Source organism: Tamandua tetradactyla, chromosome 20 (genome assembly GCF_023851605.1).
Source record: "Tamandua tetradactyla isolate mTamTet1 chromosome 20, mTamTet1.pri, whole genome shotgun sequence".
Taxonomy (NCBI): Eukaryota; Metazoa; Chordata; class Mammalia; order Pilosa; family Myrmecophagidae; genus Tamandua; species Tamandua tetradactyla.
In genome coordinates, this window is record NC_135346.1 from 19,020,565 (window position 1) to 19,034,629 (window position 14,065).

General features: G+C 39.3%; 1 protein-coding gene across 6 annotated transcripts in view; it reads right to left on the bottom strand.

Annotated features, from left to right (window-relative positions):
• SIL1 (SIL1 nucleotide exchange factor) overlaps positions 1-14,065 on the bottom strand; it is a 397,180-nt gene that overhangs the window by 346,255 nt on the left and 36,860 nt on the right. Inside the window, exon 2 of one of the 6 annotated variants that reach the window (XM_077138604.1) lies at positions 2,974-3,090. The exons of the other annotated variants lie outside the window; for them this stretch is intronic. The gene's annotated coding sequence lies outside the window, so the exon portion shown is untranslated. The remainder of the gene's footprint in view (positions 1-2,973; positions 3,091-14,065) is intronic. 6 annotated transcript variants of the gene reach the window in all.

Below are 14,065 nucleotides of genomic sequence, written 5' to 3' on the forward strand. Positions count from 1 at the left end.
GTCCACACAAATCTTGTTGTTCGGTTTCACAGAGTTAATTAATTAACTGGATCCGTGGCTTGATGGTCTCATGAATTTTACATGCCTAAGACAGCCCCCTGGAAACTTGAACAAAACAGGCTGAATTATGAAAGCTGAGTTTCTGATCCTGCAAAGGTGCTCATCAATGAGGTCCTGACTAAGCCATCAGTTGGAAATCCTCTCTAGGACAACTCCATTTGCACAGTACATATCAAGGCTGGATGAAGAAAAGACAATCCAAAAATGATCTCTACAAGTTCCCAGTGAACTCTCTTCAGAGATACCAGAAGAGAGTATCTCTGGTACTCCAAGATACTCTTGCTACTCCAAGCTGTTTCAGTAATGCACAGAATTCTCTTTGGAGATAGCCTAATTTTGATTTAAGTAGGAAGAGGCCAGGGTGAAATACGAAGGATTTCTGCTTGGTCCTTAGAAGCAAATGAGCCTTCCCTGTATGATGCTCACTGCTTCCCTGGAGCTTCCAGAGACCCCCCAAACCAATGACATCAGGGGTATCAAACAAGAAAGGGCAAGGTGATATTCACTGTCGAATTCTGAAGGAACTGGTGGTGAGGATCGGCCAGTATTTCTAAGGAGAGTGAATACACTGGACAAGTCCAGGGCAAGCTAAGTCATACATAAAACACATTGTTTCTTAGATTTGCCTGTTTATTTTGTCTCCTCCGAGGGCTTTCATGTTTAAAATTGTTTTTTTTTAAAAGCTTAGGGAAGCTGATGGTTCACCCAGGTACATGACAGCTGCCAGGAAGACTTGCTGGGAGAGGCCACCCAGCAAAGGCAGGCTGTACACGGTGTGAAGGTTCTCCAAGGAATGCCCTACATGCCAAGCTATATGTTGTTAGGATATTAATCCAAACCCATCTTGCATACTTTACAATGTTTACTCTCTCTGGGATATGGAGCATTAAATTATATCCAAGGACTACAGGAAGCCTTCCAATTCTATTCCACACTTATTTCTTTTTCTTTTTTTTTTTTTTTTAACATGGGCAGGCACCGGGAATCAAACCCAGGTCCTCGGGCATGGCAGGCAAGCACTCTTACCTGCTAAGCCACCGTGGCCCACCCTCCACACTTATTTCTTTGCTAAAAAGATTTGTAACCTGGAAACAAAGCCCTCTGCTTAATAGCAACAATAACACTCAGCAAAGAATAGGAAAACAGCCTGTCAATTCATATTTCCCTATATCAACCTGATGAAGCTTTAGTTTACACCATTTAGAAAATGGAGAAATCTACTACTAACCCCTTTTTCCACAGAAGACTGAGTATCCTGAAGAAAGAGGCAAGAGGGAACACCACAGTTCAACTCCTGCCCCAATTAAACAGCTCTGGAAACCAATATGGAAATTCAAGAGAGAGAGGACTCTGCCACTGTCAAAAGAACTAAGAGTAAGGAGTATGAATGAGGTAGGGCTACCTAGCTGCCCTGACTGGTGGTATGACTCCAGGTAAGTCACTTAGACTCCCTGACCTAAATTTCTTCCCTCCATAAAATGGGGACTTTATAAGTAAGGATCAGATAAAATAATGAATTTGAAAATGTTTTTGCATGAGGAAGAACAAAGGAATGTCAATATTGCAGGGTGTTGAAAATAGATGGTCATTCATATTTTAAAACTTTAACTTATGTTGAAACTAAAGCAAAAAATGTTTATTTGGTACAAAATTTATATTTTGACTACTGCATTTCCTAATATAACTTATATGGACAGTTTAACTGAACACCATAAGTACACGGAACCTTGAATAGGGCATGAAATTTTGTAGGTTTGTCCAGAGTGATGCCCCGATAAATCCCAGAGTGATTTGAACAGTGAATAAAAAAGTATTTGCAAAATTCCCTTGGGGGAATGGCGAGAAAGGAGGAAAATTCAACTTCCCCATTTGGAGAATTCCTGATATTCTCACAGGCAGTGGGGACAATCAAATCAATACGTCAAGCCCGCAATCTTGGAGTTTGTTCATATGAAACTTATCCCCACAAAGGATAGGCTAAGCCTACTTAAAATTAGGCCTAAAAGTCACCCACAGAGAACCTCTTTTGTTGCTCAGATGTGGCCTATCTCTCTCTCAGCCAGCACAGCAAGCAAACTCACCACTCTCTCCCCCTCTACGTGGGAAATGACTCCCAGAGATGTCAATCTCCCTGGCAACGTGGAACAGAAATCCTAGAATAAGCTGGGACTCGGCATCAAGGAATTGGGAAAGCCTTCTTGACCAAAAAGGGGAATGGAGAAATGAGACAAAACAAAGCATCAGCGGCTGAGAAATTTCAGAGTCGAGAGGTTATACTGGAGGTTTTACGCATTGTAGAGAGAACCACTTTTTAGATTAAGGTGTATTAGGCTAAAGGAAGTGCCTGAAACTGTAGAGCTGTGTTCCAGTAGCCATGTTTACTGCAGATGATTGTAGAATGACATAACTTTCACAATGTGACTGGCTGAGTGTGAAAACTTTGTGTCTGATGCTCCTTTTATCAACGGTATAGACAGATGAGTAAAACATATGGATTAAAAATAAAATAATAGGGAGAATAAATGTTAAAATTAAAAATAAATACTAGTGTTCAATGAGAAGGAGGAGTAAGGGGTATGGTATATATGAATTTTTTCTTTTTATTTCTTATTCTGGAGTGATGCAAATGTTCTAAAAAAATGATCATGGTGATGAATATACAACTATGTAATGATATTGTGAGCCACTGATTATACACCATGTATGAAATGTTTGTATGTTAAGAATGTATATGCTTGTACATTATTGTGTCAATAAAAATTGAAAAAAAAAAAGACAGAAAAAAAATAATGATTTTGAAAGCCCCTTAAAAAAAGTAAAATGTTGAACCTATACTAGGCCTGATTGTTATTCCAAAGACCCTTGGATAAGAACCACTAAGACACCTCTGGAGCAGAGAAATAAGGCTGTCACCTCTCCCAGGCAGTTTACAGTCACTCTTCTTTTGTAGAGAAACCCACACATCAGGAGTAAAGTGAAGACAGTGTGGAATCTGAAGAATAGACCATGCATGGGATCTGCTCACATACACTGAAAAAACAAAAATAAGATAGTACACACACAGTTCAAATTTGAAAAGGCACACAAATATATACAGTGAAAAGTAATTCTCCCTTCTCCCCTATTCTGCAGTCAATCAGAGCAATCAGTTTCTCATGTATCCTTCCAAAGACATTCCAAATAGCTACATTCTACCTCAAATAGGGATACCGTTGGTGGCAACATTCTCACATCTAGATGGTAAATCCAAGTAAATAAGCACTGCCAGGGGCACTGAGGGACTGTGAAAAAAATGAGGCAGCCAAAGAATATTATCCTGTTAAAGGTTCACAGAGGTGCTGATTTCCCTCTGGCTATTATACTGCTTTGCCTCTTGACTGACCACATTTAGGCAATGATTTTGTACACTATATTTTCCTTCCTTTTATGTTTGTTCATCCAGCATCCATCTTAAAGAGGTCATTAACACAAGCGGTCTCTGGAGCCTAGCCTGGCCCTAAATCCTCATGGTACACCAGTCTGACCACTTTGTCCTTTAAGTAGCCAGAAGCAGGGACAACCATCAAACCTACCCCAAAAAATCACAGAGTCCCTGGATTGCCATCTTTCTAAGGACAAAACTGTCTTTTCACAGCCCAAAGAATCAGAAGACAAGGGAGGATAAAGCCAAAAATCACAGATGATGCTCTGTAAGATCTAGCACAAGAGACTAAATTAGTCCCATAGAAAAATCACAGGACACTCTCAGTCAAAGCTAGATTCAACAAAACTGTCCCAAAGCTTTCATGTTATACCCGCTCCTCCATTTTTTAAGTTCCATAAGAACTTAAAATTCCAGCCTCTACTCAGAAGTCATAAATGGGTAGCCTATACATCAAATCTGGACCATATGTATGTGCTTTAGGAGTCCCTGGGGATTTCACATAAAAAGGTGGATTTTTGGTTTCTCTTGTAATATGAGATTATCAGGTCACAGAAGAGCCACACTCACTCATGACAAGAATGGGTTGAGAAAGAGTACAAGCTCTCCAGTTTGACACAGGCCCATCATTCCATTGTTTCACACTGACTGTTCCCTGCCTATCCCTGAAAACATCTGAGTTGGAGACCCCTGGCTAATGAGTGACAGAGAAGGCTGATCAACTAGCAGGCATATCAGGTGACTAAAAAGCAAAACTCTTGTATTCACAAGCATTTATTAAATATCCTCTATGTGCCTGGAACTGTGCTGGGAGCTGAGAACACAAAGAGGAACAAGGGATGCAGTCTCTTGCTTCAGAAACTCATAACCCAGTTAAAAGGTAACACTTACTTTAAGGACTAAGACTGGTTCAGACACAAAGGGCTCTGGGAGTCTACCATGTCACTGTGGCTGGGGGCAGTCAAGAAATCTTTCAGAGAAGAAGAAGGATTTGAGGAGGACTGTTATTTCTCAGCCCTTCAAGAATTAATTCATTCAATAAGCATATATGATGTCCACATTACACTCAGCATTGTGCTAGGGATGCAAATAAAGCACAGCCCACATCCTTGAGAGGCTTATATAAAAAGAGACAAACAACAAAGATAAGCAAAATATTGCTATGGGGATACAGAAAAGGGGGTGTCAGACAAGGCTCACAGAAGAAGGTGGCTCTGAAGCATAAAGTAGGGTACATAGGAGAGGGTATTCTGGGCAAAAGGAATTGACAGTGGTACAAATATGAGGCATGCTTAGAGGACCACATGAAACTGTAGTTTAGCAACAACAGAAGGTATCTGTGGGTGATGGTAGAAAATACAATTAAAGCTACAGTACAAGGTTACACTGCAATAAGCTTGGAATACCAGAACAATTAATACATTTGGAATTTATTCAGCAGCCAGTAAGCTCAGATCAGCATAGTGTATAGAAAGACCAACATGGCAGTAGTATATAATGACCTGGAAAAAGATGAAATGAGAGATAGTAGGAGGCCCCTGTAATAACTCGGGAGAACAGTAATAGGAAAAAGGGAAAGCAAAAAGACTAGGTGAGGAACTTCCAGGAAGACAGTAGAATAGCTTAGGCTGAGTTCACTCCTTCTACAAGGAACAGCCAGAGAAATGAGAGAAAAAATACTAGGAGAGCGATTCCAGGGTACAAATGACCTGAGAGGGTTTCTACACTACCTAGGGAGGCCCTGGATGAAAAAGCTGTAGAATTGAGATGCAAATAACCAGAGTCCGTTGAGCTAGTGCAAACAGCCTAATGGATCCCTTTCCAAACAGAGGCCCTGAGCCTTATAAGCCAAACTGTGATCACAGAATGCCTCCCCCCTGACCCAACCTCACCCCAGCACTCCACCTCACACACAGAACCAACCCCACCCTCTACCTGGCAACCTGGCAATCAGCAACCCACCCAGGCCCCACCACATTGAGCATGTCCCCACCCTGGACCCTGACCACCATGCACACATGCACTTGCACCCTGCACCCCACACACACCCCACAATGTGTCCCACCCCCATGCCAGCATCCCCAAAACCAAACCCCCATGCACGGGCACACTTCGTCCCTCCTGCTCCCTGACCTCTGCATCCCAAACCCTGTGTCCCAATTCCCACGAACCCTGCACTCCAAATTCGCACCCATGTACCCACCACCATGCATCCACACCATGCCCTCCCATTCCCACCATCCCACCCCTCGATGTACCACACCCCCACATCCTGTGCACCCACATAGCCTGCCTGATCTGCCTCCCACCGTGCCCTGCCTCCATGTTCCCCATGCCTTGTCCTGCCCCTGCACTTCCAGGTGTGCCCAAGCTGAACACACACAACCCATTCACAGCCCCATGAATCATACCACACACTCCCAGGCACCACAGTGTACCCACGCTGTGCCTAGCCCTGTGCAGCACCATCACTGCATCGCCGTGCCCGCTCCACACCCGACATACTGCCACACACCCATCCCACAAACACAAAACCTTAGACTACTGAAGGAAATCAACTCCCAAAGTAATCACATCAAGATAATTAAATGACTAATAGACAACAGAAATTCATAAAGCATATGGAGATGTAGACAGATATAGCCCAGCCTAATGATCAAATTAAAACACCAAGGAGAAACAACTAATCAAAGCTGTGATACAATTCTACTAAATAAATTCAGTGGGTTGGCTAATGACATAAAGAAGATCAAGAAGACACTACAAGAGCATAAAGAAGAATTTGAAAGAATAAATAGAAAGTCAGCACATATTACAGAGATGAAAAGTACTGTGGAACAAAAAATATTTATACTAGAGACACACAGCAGAACATTAGAAGAAGTAGAAGAAAAAATAAGTGAACTAGAGGACAGGACAAATGATTTCAAATGCACAAAAGGACAAATGGCAAAACAGATGAAAAAATGTGAATTGGATATCAAGGAAATGACAAACAACACAAAGTACACAAACACAAGAACCATCAGTGTCCCAAAAGAAGAGTAAACAGTTAGAAAGATTGGCTGAGGATATAATGGGAGAAAACTTCCCAACCCTTATAGAAGACACAAATATCTAAATCAAAGAAATACAACAAACCTCAAATAGAATAAATGCAAATAGGCTTACTCTAAGACACATACTAATAAGTATGTTAAATGTTGAAGAGAAGCAGAAAATCCTGAAAGTGACAAGAGAAAAGCATCTATTACATACAAGGGAAAACTCATAAGACTGGGTTCGCACTAATACCACTGGGCAGTGGTATTATATATTTAAGATACTGAAAGACAAAGACTTCCAGCCAATTCTTTGACTGAAAGACAAAGAATTCCAGAGTTCTGTATCCAGCCAAACTGCCCTTCAAAGTGAAGGAGACAGATAACACCAGCAGTCAAAGGGGTAAAATGTTTTGTGATATTATTCTGTCCAGAGCTTGGAGAGGCACAAGTGACAAAGGAGAAATTTACACTGACACAGTTGCTACACCAGTAAAAATGAGTCCCTGCATCCCCTTAGGAGAATGGGGAGAAAGGAGCAATATTCAACTTCCCCATGCAGAGAATTCCTGATATTCTCACAAGCAGTGGGGACAAACAAATCAATAGGCCAAGCCCCCAATCTTGGGGTTCACCCCTATAAAATTTATTCCTGCAAAGGATAGGCTAAACCTACTCAAAATTAGGTCTATGAGTCACCCCCAAAGAAGCTCTTTTGTTGCTCAGATGTGGACTCTCTCTCTAAGTTGACACTGCAATTGAACTCACAGCTCTCCTCCCCTACATGGGACATGACTCCCAGGGGTGTACACTCCCTGGCAACATGGGACATAAAGCCTGGGATGAGCCAGAACCCAGCATTAAGGAAATAAGAAAACCTTCTTGACCAATGGGGGAAGAGAGAAATAAGAAAAAATAAAATGTCAATGGCTGAAAGATTTCAGAGTCGAGAGGTTATCCTGGAGCTGGAGGTTATTCTTACGCATTACATAGATATCCCTTTTTAGTTTATGGTGTATTGGAGTGGCTAGAGGGAAGCACCTGAAATTGTAGACCTGTGTTCCAGCAGCCTTGTTTCTTGATGATGACTGTATAATAATACAGTTTTTACAGTGTGACTGTGATTGTGAAAACCTTGTGTCTGATGCTCCTTTTGTCTAAGGTATGAATAGATAATTGAAAAATATGGATAAAAAGTAAACAAATAATGGGGGGACAAAGATTACAATAAATTGGGTAGATGGAAATCCTAGTGGTCAATGAGAGGGAGTGGTAAGTGGTATAGTATGCATGAGTTTTTTTCTTTTTTCTTTTTTCTTTCTTTTTCTGGAGTAATGCAAATGTTCAAAAAAATGATCTTGGTGATGAATTCACAACTATGTGATATTGTGAACCACTGATTGTACATCATATATGAAATGTTTGTATGTTAAGAATGCTTGTATGTTAAGTTTTATCAACAAAAATATATATTCTTTTAATGCCAGAGGGGAAAAAATGCCAGAGGAGCAAACACATATCATGGGTGACCCAGTGACATATGCCTCCAGAGTCTGTTTTCATATTAATTTGCACACCCACTGTCTGGGTTGGACATGTGTATTGTGCTTCAGTATGAGGCATTTAATACATACATTCTGTTTATCCATAAAAACTATCAAAGTGGCTGGAAAAAAATAAGGCTTTGCAAGCTTGCAACTACTATATAATAAATGCTCCACTGATAGCCACATATCTTCAGATCTTACTTACAAATATGTGCACACATTTCTTTGAGTGCATATACTTTAGGAATAAAATCCCATGCTTAGATGAAAACACCAGAATATGAGAAAAATAACCACAAAAGAAAAGTTCAGTCTTAACAATGTGTTAGTCCCACTAATACATCAGATGTGGTTTCCTTGCTCTTTTATGTTCTTTGGATGTGGTTATAGTATTTGTAGGTTTGGTAGTGAAGAACTGAAGATAACTGGTGTTGGATAAAGGAGCCTTATTTTTAATTATGGCAGCTCGCTATTTTTTTAAACATGGTGACTGACATAAACACAACTGAAGTGCAACGACTGATCTCCCTTCTTCCTAGATAAGCAAGCTGATGATTAAATATTGATGTCAGCATCCTTGAATATCTCCAAATGGGCAGTGTTTGGCTACAGCTTCTGTTTGAAGCACTGTGTTTTGGTTGTGGCCTGAAGCTTTGAGTACTACCTGGCCTACCCTTTCTTCCATAGAGCTCTCACCATTGAAACATGAAGATGTGGCAAAATACTATTTAGGTTGAGTCCTGCTTGGCCCCACTCCATCATCTTTGTATGAATCAAATGTTTTTTTGTTTGTTTGTTTTTTTAATGAGTTTTACAGTGAATAAAAAAAGTTTGCAAAGTCCTCTTTGGGGAAAGGTGAGAAAAGGGGAAAATTCAACTTCCCCAAGTTGAATTCCTGATATTCTCACAAGCAGTACAATCAAAGCTATAGGCTGAGCCCCCAATCTTGGGGTTTGTTCATATGAAACTTAACCTCACAAAGGATAGGTCAAGCCTACTTAAAATTAGGACTAAGATTCACCCCGAAGAGAACTTCTTTTGTTGCTCAGATGTGGCCTCTCTCAACCAATACGACAAGCAAACTCACCACCTTTCCCCTCTCTATGTGGGACATGACTCCCAGGGGTGTGGACCTTCCTGGCAACGTGGGGCAGAAATCCTAGAATGAGCTGTGGCTCAGCATGAAGGGATTGAGAAAACTTTCTCAACCAAAAGGGGGAAGAGTGAAATGAGACAAAATAAAGTGTCAATGGCTGAGAGATTTCAAAGAGTCAAGAGCTTATCCTGGAGGTTATTCTTACACATTAAGTAGATATCACCTTGTTATTCAAGATGTAAAGGAGAGGCTGGAGGGAACTGCCTGAAAATGTAGAGCTGTGTTCCAGTAGCCATGTTTCTTGATGATGATTGAATAATGATAAAGCTTTCACAATGTGACTGTGTGATTGTGAAAACCTTGTGTCTGATGCTCCTTTTATCTACCTTGTCAACAGACGGGTAGAACATATGGAATAAAAATAAATAGTAGGGGGAACAAATATTAAAATAAATTTAGTTTGAAATGCTAGTGATCAGTGAAAGCGAGGGGTAAGGGGTATGATATGTATAATCTTTTATTTTGTCTGTTTTCGTTTTATTTCTTTTTCTGTTGTCTTTTTATTTCTTTTTCTGAATTGATGCAAATGTTATAAGAAATGAATATGCAACTATGTGATGACATTGAGAATTACTGATTAAATATGTAGAATGGAATGATCATATGTTAATGTTTTTGTTTGTTAATTTTTTTAATTAATAAATTAATTAATTTTTTTAAAAAACTGTAATGGAGAGGGTGGAGGGAACTGCCTGAAAATGTAGAGCTGTGTTCCAGTAGACACGTTTCTTGAAGATGATTATATAATGATACAGTTTTCATAATGTGATTGTGTGATTGTGAAAACCTTGTGTCTGATGCTCCTTTTATCTACCTTATCAACAGACAAGTAAAACATATGGAATAAAGATGAATAACAGGGGGAACAAATGTTGAAATAAATTTCAATTGAAATGCTGGTGATCGGTGAGAGGGAGGGGTGGGGGTTATGGTAGTATGAATTTTTTTATGTTTTCTTTTTATTTCTTTTTCTGAATAGATGCAAATATTCCAAGAAATGATCATGATGATGAATATGCAACTATGTGATGATATTGTGAATTACTGATTATATATGTAGAACGGAATGATCAAAAGTTAAGAATGTTTATGTTTGGTGTTTCTTGGTATTTTAAAAAAAATTAGTTTTAGCTGATGCTCATGAGGAGAAATGATCTTAATAACTGTGCCACTAATTACAGAAAATACTTTATGGAGGAAAATTCAACTTCCCCATGTGGAGAATTCCTGACATTCTCACAAACAGTAGGAACAACAAAAGCAAGAGGCTGAGCCCTCAATCTTGGGGTTTGTTCATATGAAACATATCCCCACAAAAGATAGGCTAAGTCTACTTAAAATTAGGCCTAAGACTCACCCCCAGAGAACCTCTTTTGCTGCTCAGATGTGGCCTCTCTCAGCCAACAACGACAAGCAACTCACTGCCCTCCCCCTATCTACATGGGATATAACTCCCAGGGTGTAAACTTTCCTGTCAATGTGGGACAGAAATCCTAGAATGAGCTGGGACTCAGCATCAAGGGATTGAGAAAAGCTTTTCGACCAAAAGGGGGAAGAGAGAAATAAGACAAAATAAAGTGTCATGGCTGAGAGATTCCAAGCAGAGTCAAAAGATTATCCTGTGGGTTATTCTTATGCATTATACAGGTATCATCTTTTTAGTTAAGGCATATTGGAGAGACTGGAAAAGTGCCTGAAAATGAAGAGCAGTGTTCCAGTAGCTATGTTTCTTGGAGATGATTGTATAATGATATAGCTTTTGCAATGTGCCTATATGATTGTGAAAACCTTGTGTCTGATGCTCCTTTCATCTATGGTACAGACAGATGAGTAAAACATAGGAATCAAATAAATATTAAGGGGAACAAATGTTAAAATAAAAAATAATAATACTTAAAACTGAGGGAGAAATTAAAATTTTCACAGACAATCAAATCCTGAATGTGCCAACAAGAGACCGGCCCTACGAGAAATACTAAAAGGAGTTCTGCCAGTTGAAAAATAAAGACAGGAGAAGGAGATCTAGAGGAGGGCACAGAATGGAAAAGTACCAGGGAGAGTAACATAAAGGATAAAAAAGAGAAAGAAGGAAAAGAATACATAGACCAGACAAAGTAAAAAAGATAAGATGGTGAATTCACGAAACACCTTTTCCGTCTTACAAAGCTACAGTGGTCAAAAGTGCATGGTACTGGCATAAAGATAGATACACTGACCAATGGAATCAAATAGAAGGTTCAGATATAGACCCTCTGTATCTATGGACAATTGATCTTTGATAAGGCAGTCAAGCCAATTCACCTGGGACAGAACAGTCTCTTCAATAAATGGTGCCTAGAGAACTGGATATCCACCTGCAAAAGAATGAAAGAGGAGCCATATCTCACATCTATACAAAAATTAACTCAAAATGGGTCAAAGACCTAAACATTAGATCTAAGACCATAAAACCATTAGAAGAAAATGTAGGGAAATATCTTATAAATCTTCTAATAGGAGACTGGACCTTATACCCGAAGCACGAGCACTGAAGAAAGAAACAAATGTGAATTTTGCAAAATTAAAGAATTTTGTCAAGAAAGTAAAAAGACAGCCTACACAACTGGAGACAATATTTGGAAATGACATAGCAGATAAAGGTCTAGTATCCAGAATATACAAAGAGATTGTTCAATTCAACAACAAAAAGACAAACAACTCAATTACAAAATGGACAAAAGACATGAACAGACACTTCTCAGAAGAGGAAATACAAATGGCCAAAAGGCACATGAAAAGATGATCAACTTCCCTGGCTATTAGGGAAATGCAAATCAAAACCACAATGAGCTATCATCTCACACCCACCAGAATAGCCATTATCAATAAAACAGAAAACGACAAGTGCTGGACAGGATGTGGAGAAAGAGGCACACTTATCTACTGTTGGTAGGAATGTAAAATGGTACAACCGCTGTGAAAGTCAGTTTGGCAATTCCTCAGGAAGCTAAGTATAGAATTAACATATAACCTGGCAATACCATTGCTAGGTACTACTCAGAGAACATGAGGGCAAGGACACAAACGGACATTTGCACACCAGTGTTTATAGCAGCATTATTTACAATTGCCAAGAGATGGAAACAGCCAAAATGTTCATCAACAGACAAGTGGCTAAACAAACCGTTGGTATATACATGCGATGGAATATTATGGAGCTATAAGACAGAATAAAGTTATCAAATATGTAACAACATGGATAGACCTTAAGGACATTAGGCTGAATGAGATTAGCCAGAAACAAAAGGATAAATACTGCATGGTCTCATTGATATGAACTGACATTAGTGAATGAGCTTGGAGAATTTCAGTCAGTAAAAGAGACCATAACGAGATAGAAATAGGGTAGATAATGGGTAATTGGAGCTGAGGGGATGCAGCTTGTGCAATAGGACTGATTGTAAAAATTCAGAAATGGATAGCACAATACTACCTAACTGTAATACAACAGTGTTAGAACATTAAATGAAGCTGAATGTGAGAATGAAAGATGGAGGAGCCCTAGGGGCACAAATGAAATCTGAAGGAAAGACAGACAATAAAGACTGAGATGGTATAACCTAGGAATGCCTAAAGTGTATAATGATAGTGACTAAATGTGCAAATTTAAAACTGTTTTTGCATGAGGAAGAACAAAGGAATGTCAATACTACAGGGTGTTGAAAATAGATGGCAATTAATATTTTAAAACAAACTTATGCGTGAGACTAAAGCAAAAAAATGTTTATTTGGTACAAAATTTATATTTTGACTACTGCATTTCCTAATATAACTTATATGGACAGTTTAACTGAACACCATAAGTACACGGAACCTTGAATAGGGCATGAAATTTTGTAAGTTTGTCCAGAGTGAAGCCCCGATAAATCCCAGGGTGATTTGAACAGTGAATAAAAAAGTATTTGCAAAATTCCCTTGGGGGAATGGCAAGAAAGGAGGAAAATTCAACTTCCCCATTTGGAGAATTCCTGATATTCTCACAGGCAGTGGGGACAACCAAACCAATATGTCAAGCCCGCAATCTTGGACTTTGTTCATATGAAACTTAACCCCACAAAGGATAGGCTAAGCCAACTTAAAATTAGGTCTAAGAGTCATCCCCAATAGAACCTCTTCTGTTGCTCAGATGTGGCCTCTCTCTTTCAAGCAAACTCACTGCCCTCCCCCTGTCTACCTGGGACATGACTCCCAGGGGTGTGGACCTTCCTGGCAACATGGGACAAAAATCCTAGAATGAGTTGGAACTCAGCATCAAAGGACTCAGAAAATCTTCTCGACCAAAAGGGGGAAGAGCAAAATGAAACAAAACTAAGTGTCAGTGGCTGAGAGATTCTAAACAGAGTTGAGAGGTTATCCTAGAGGTCATTCTTACGCATTAAATAGATACCAACTTTTTAGTTAAGGTGTTATGGAGAGGCTAGAGGGAACTGCCTGAAAATGTAGAGCTGTGTTCCAGGAGCCACGTTTCTTAAAGATGATTGTATAATGATATAGCTTTCACAATATGATTGTGTGATTGTGAAAACTTTGTGTCTGATGCTCCTTTTATCTACCTTATTGACAGACGAGTAAAGCATAGGGGTTAAAAATAAATAAATAATAGGGGGAACAAATGTTAAAATAAATTTAGTAGATTGAAATGCTAGTGATCAATGAAAGGGAGGAGTAAGGGGTATGTATGGATGAATTTTTTTGTTTTCTTTTTCTTTCTTTTTCTGAATTGATGCAAATGTTCTAAGAAATTATCATGATGATGAATATACAACTATGTGATGATATTCTGAGTTACTGATTATATATC